Source organism: Falco punctatus (assembly GCF_963210335.1).
Source record: "Falco punctatus genome assembly, chromosome: 18".
Classification (NCBI taxonomy): Eukaryota; Metazoa; Chordata; class Aves; order Falconiformes; family Falconidae; genus Falco; species Falco punctatus.
In genome coordinates, this window is record NC_137598.1 from 4,908,337 (window position 1) to 4,914,412 (window position 6,076).

The window sequence follows — 6,076 nt, forward strand, 5'->3', positions numbered from 1 at the left end:
TGGCATGATCTGATCTCCATAAAGCACCTAGGCAGGGATTTAACTCTTTCTTCCTGTGATTTGCAGGAAAATATAATTTTTCTTTTGCTAACAATGTGCTAGTAAGTCCCAGACTGTGCAGAAACAAGAGAATGAGAAACCGTGGCTTCTAATTCTGCAGAGAGACTTAGTAGGCAAGATATGGCCAGTCCCAACATACCACAAGGTCAGAGACAGGGCTGACTTAGGTGATGACCTCCGTTAATCATGCCTTAAGGGGTGAAGAAAGGAGGGCATTCTGCCCTTGTTTGAGCACTGAAGTTCAAGGCTAGGCCATGGCATATTTTGCATAAACATTTATAGGAAAATAATCAACGTTTTTTCTCTTGAATCCTTGAAACACATAAAGCCAGACACCAGGGGATTGATACAGCCAGCAGATTTTGAAGGGACGTGGACCCCGTGGCCTCACCAGGTCTTGTAAACTCTTTGCTGCAGGAATGAACATTACATTAGTTCAAATCAATCAGAAGGCAACGTCATCCTCGGGTGACAGAACGGAGCAGGAGACCTCAGCTTCACCCTTCACCAGGTACCCAGTGTCATGTTTGCAAAACAAATCCCATCTAAGGAGCCAAACTCCCAGCGGGTGTAAACTGGGGACGTGGCTTTGACATCGTGCAGTGACATTGCCTGAGAGCATCTAGCAGCTGGCCTTTTCACTATTTTCCTCATTTTTATGTAAATCAGAAGTAATCAAGTTGAAGTCCATGAAGGAAAAATCAGTGATTCAGATGTCTTTCTCCAGGTAATTGTCCTGGATCTGACAAAAAAAAAAAAAAAAAAAAATCAACCAAAAAACAACTAGGTTGGATGCTGCCAGGAATTGGTCCTGCTGGTGGCTCTGGGCACCATGTCCCACGTCTCCTCCTGTCTGGTCCTCTGTAGCATCACCGGGATTGCAGAGCTAGGGCTGTTGCAATATCAGCACTGTGGGCACCGGGTTGTGTATGGACTGCTCACAGTGCTGCAGGGCTTTTTTGGCTGCTATCTCCCGATCTTTGTTGGGAGGGAAGCGGGAGTGTGTCTGGCAGCTTCACCTTTGAGGAGAGGCTGTTATCTCAGCATCTTTCCTGGGGAGCTGCTGGTGGGTGTGGTGAGGAGGTACATGAATGGTGCATGGATGAAAGTAGGGGTGTTTTTTTTCCCGAATTCCCATAACAACCAGCTGGGATTGATGGAGAAAGTGAAAGGTGCTTGGCTTCTGAAAACAGCGTCTTTCACCTGAGTCCAAGGTCAGTGCCGTGGTTCCTCATTGTACAGCCAGGCGAGGGGAGCAGTGGAATAAACTTTGTGGTCCACAGGGGGATAAAAAGGATCGCTTTCAGGTTTCAGTGCAACTCAGGGAGAAAGCCAGATGAGTGTCAGATCATGCTAAATCCCTCCCAGCCATGAAACCCAACAGTCATTTTAAAATCAGTTGCTGAGTAAGAAGCTGCTTCTGCCTCTGCTTTGGTGGAGCAGGAAGCTGGTGGCTGCCACTGCTCAGAGGGGTCTTCAGCTCTCAGCATCACCCTAAAAATGTGAAGCTCGGCACGTGTGACCCCACCAGCAGCCCAGAGCTGGTTACGAAGCAGCGTCACCTGTTCCATAACCCTCAGAGCTACCGAACGCTCCCAGCCGCAGCAGGGTCATCTTCCACCCTGGGGTTTCCAGTGCTTGGTGCCCAAAGGCACAAAGGGGTTTGGAAGAACCAGCTGAAGGATGAACAGAAGGTTGGGATCCCACCCTAGGTGGGCTCCAGGGAAGAAGCAGCTCAGCAGATGAACAGGGTGGTTGGCCCAGAGCCATGAGGGCGAGAAGGGTTTTGTGGGAGAACGACTTTGCTCATGGGCATCCACCAGCTGCTGAAATTATCCATGCAGGGGCTTGGACCCTGGCTTGGAAACTTACTCTGTTCTGGAACAGCATCAGGAACAAGGTTAGGACTGTGGTGTGAGCCCCCAGAAGGTCTTCTCCACCAAGCTGCTAGCTGAGGACTGCTGTGGTGATGATCGTTTTCACATAAAACGCCAGCTTTATGCTTTTCGTGTTTTCCATGTTGCTTCGGGAAGTTCCTCCCACACCAGACAGAGATCTGTGTGGAATCTGGCAAGGTGGGAAAAGCAGGGAAAGGAGCAGGACAGTTTGATAGATGGGATACCACGCAAAAAGTCCTCAACAACCTTCAGAGCTGGCCATTAACCCTTTCCACTGTGCTGGATTCCGCAGAGGTCTCCTTTGGTCTGTGTGATCGACATACGCTGGGACAGGCTAGGACAGGCTCCAAAACTGCTCCTAAAACTTACACTTTTACATAAGGCATGCAGGTAGGAGAAGATACAACCTATTGCTTTTAAATTTGAAATGGAACGTGCCATTTTTCTTCCCTCCTTCCATCCTTTTTTAACTCTCTGCCTGTCTATTACCTTTCATCCTCTTTTCCCCCAGGTGCCTCTTTCTGTGTCTGGTTTTTGGTGCTGCCCAGACACCAGCTCCCACGCCAAGGCTGTGACAGCCAGCGAGCCACACATTGGTTTCATAAAGCCTCTGGCTTCTTTCCACTTCTGAGAATAAAGGTTCAGCGTGGGATATTTTTGTTTGTGGCTCATTATTTGATTTCTGTGAGGGTTTTTGGGTGCAGCACAGGGATTGTTGTCAGCAGTGTGAAGTGCCATCCTGCTTTGGTAAAAAGTTATTTTTTTTTTCTTAATCTGAGCTATTGTGCTGATTTTCTTCTGCATTTACGCCTGTTTTGATGGGATCTGGCCCTAGAGTGTCAGTGCAATTTGCTTTACTTCCTTGAGTTGTGTAAAGTGGAGAGGAGCATCAGCAGCTCCTCCACGACCTTGCTGGCGAAGCCCAGCAGGTGGAAAGCACCGAGCTGCCCAGGGAGCTCCGAGTTTCTTTTTGCTGGCCTGATGGAGCTCGTACATCTGCTGCAGTGTCATTCCAAGAGGGGTCAGGTCTCGCTGAGGCGGGTGGGAGGCCATTGTCACACACCAGAAAATCCCACTCAAACCAGCACGCACCGAGACTGCCATTCTTCTGCCTTCGGTTCCTGCGGAGCGCCGGAGCCCCGATCCTGCTCGCGGGCAAGGACAGTGCGGTGCACGACTGTGCAGACCCAGATAGCGCATGGTGGGTCACTCATGGTATAACGGTGGGAGAGAAATCGGCAGAGTTTGAGGAAATAAAGTTATTTTCAGCAAGGCAGGTGTCATCTCCCTACCTAGCAAAGTCGTGTGCGCAGGGAAGGTGCCGGAAAGGTGTTTTAAGGAGGGAAGAGAGGAAGGATGTGGCTCACCAGGAACTCCGGAGCTGTGTGAAGGAGGAAACCCAAAGGTGTTTGCTCACTCTGGTCAAAGGCAAGGCAGGAGCACAGGGAACACATTACAAGCTATTCCCGGGATGTCATTAAGCCAGACGGGAAACCCCCTCACTTCTTTTTGCTTCTAGGGCAAAGACAGAGGCTCCTTCCAGGACAGCGCCAACAAACCGGGATTTTAGGCCAGTTTCAGGGCTGGAAATTTGTGCCCAGAAATGCAGCAAAGCTCTTTCCTTCATCTCTCCTCCCTGCAGATTGCCACGGTCCTGGGTGTCAGGCTGCTGCTTCACCACAGGGCCATGGGTCACTTGTCGTATGGGCTCCCAAGAATTTTTTCAAACCCTCTGCACATCCCTGGGCTGTGTTATATAAAGTTCCTTCATAATATTTTAAAGAAGAAACTGCACAGTGGCGTGAAGGTGTCACTCCAAGTGTCACCCAAACCTGTTCTGTTCCCCCACTCCCAAATGAGGCAAGTTTGCATACTTGTGCAATTCCTTTCATTTAACAGCCTCAAGTGCACATGGTGGTGGTAAGAACATGTTCTTCTGGCAGCGATGAGTGAAACGCGCTCCTGAGCAGCTGAACGATTTAATCCTGGGGAGTGCCTCCTCTTTATATTTGTCTGTTTGTTTGGTCGGTGTATGTGCATGTGCTGTTGTTACTCTCTGACGTGGTTTGCAGGTATCACAGATTTCGCTTCTGTTTATTTTTTAACCTCTTAGCAATTCACCAAAAAATCGCAAACCGCAGCTCTGGAGGCGTCTAAAGAAAACTGAGCAAAGTTTTTCAAAACAGCCAGATCCTAGCACTGCCTTAGCCCTGCAGCATGAGCAAACAACTGCCAGCGACTGAGAGGTTTGCTCAGATAATGGTCCCCAGCTGACACGCAGCTACTACCCACCACTGGGATTTGAGCTGAGCCCTCTCTAATTAAAATGCCCTTCTGAGGGCTGAAATTAATTTACCCAGCAGTCAGGGTGCCTGCGATCAGGTGTGACAGCACAGCTGGGCACAGGTTGCAGGATTTTCTTCCAGGCAATGGAAATTATAAAGGGGTTATAAAGGGGGTGGTGGAGTGCTGGGCTTCTTTTTTAGCTCAGGCACCAGTGCTGGCTCTCAAGGTCTGAGCTAGGGGCTGATGCTCGCTGCGGAAGCCAGTGAGGAGAACATCCCACCGCAAAGAGCTCTGGCTTCTCCAGCTCCTCATATCGCATGTTAAGGGGAAGTTATTCCTGCTCTTCCAAAACAGCCTGGGGAGGAAGGAGGGCTGTTTCACTGGAGGACTTTGCAGAAGACCAAGAAGGTGCGAGCTGGCCAGGAAGGGAGCTGCTGGCTCTTGGAAGCAGTTTTCCACCTCCCAGGGGGGTGAGGCTCTGGGCTGGCCCACCTGGGGCTGGTGGGCACTGGGGGTCTGGTCTCCCTGCCCACCCTGGGATGCTGGCAGGGTGTGGATGAGGCTGGGTCTTTGCCCCTCAAGAATAAGGGTGGGGAAAAAGGGTGGGTTTATTTCTTCCATCCTCTCAAACCCCTCTTTGTGCATGCCCTGATGTCTGCGGCTTGCATGTTAATCTCCCATCTAGGCACTAAGGCTGGTGGCAGGATTTAGCATTAATAATCTGTGGGTAAGTCAGCAGCCTGAAAGCCTAGGGTAAATTCCTGGGGGTTTAATGGTTTGTTGTTGGAGTTTTTGTAGTTTGTTTTTTTTTTTTTTTTTTTTTTTTTTAGTCCATGACAGAGCATTCACTGCCACTGGGGACTTGGGAGAAGAGGGTTCCTGGGTGTGCCATCATGTATGTTGATGCAACAGATCCCTTAATTATCCCATCAGGTTTTCTTTACCTTGTTTTTCATGTGATTGAGTATTCAGCAAAGTTGCTTTAATCCCTGTGAAATCCCTTGTGGATTTGGCAGGGCGTGGCCTGGACAGGGGTTTTCTCTTTTCTTTATTTTTCTTTTTTCTTTCCCCCTGAGTATTAAAGGTATACGTGCTCATGGCTGCTTCACATGGCCTGATGCTGAGCTGCACCAGCGGTTGGTCAGGGAGCTCGATGTGGGATGCTGAACAGTTGCTGTGATGCTGTGTGTGAGCATCACTATCTGGAATCTGGGTCTTGTGGTATCTATCCTCCTCGTGCACCTGTGAAATCGGGAAAAGGGAAACAGAGAGAAAAATACCTGCTTGGTAGCACTTTGGCACACTTAAGAGCTTCCAGCTCAAACAGGAAAGCAAGGAACCAGGCTTGGAGCAGATTTTTCTGGGGGAAGGATGGTTCCTGCAAGGGCTGAAGGTCTCTGCTTTTCGTTCCTATCAGCTGGGCAGGGTCATCCTTGCCTTCTCCATGGCAGAGATGAGGCTCATTTCAAGCCTTGCAGCTCATGGGCTTTCCCAGCTAATTTTCCTGGCTGGGGAAAGGCAGGACAGTTCCTCAGAGCCCCCTGAAAACCCTGCCTGTTGGAGCTGCATTTGTTTTGGGGCTGGGCAGCGAGGGAAGACCGAGATGCCCTCTGGGAGTTCAGGGTGTGGGAATGGCCCTTCTAGACAATGGGGTGGTGGTGGGGTTTGGTTTCTCTTCCCCGCTGCTTTTCATTCAGAGGGAGGCTGTTGCGGTAGGCAATGCCATCTGCTTTTCTTTGCTGAGGGTTTTTCCTCTCCCAGACCCCATATTTTTCCTCTTTGTAGCATCTCCAGCCTGGGATGGAGCATGTGAGGTCCTGAGTTATCCCACC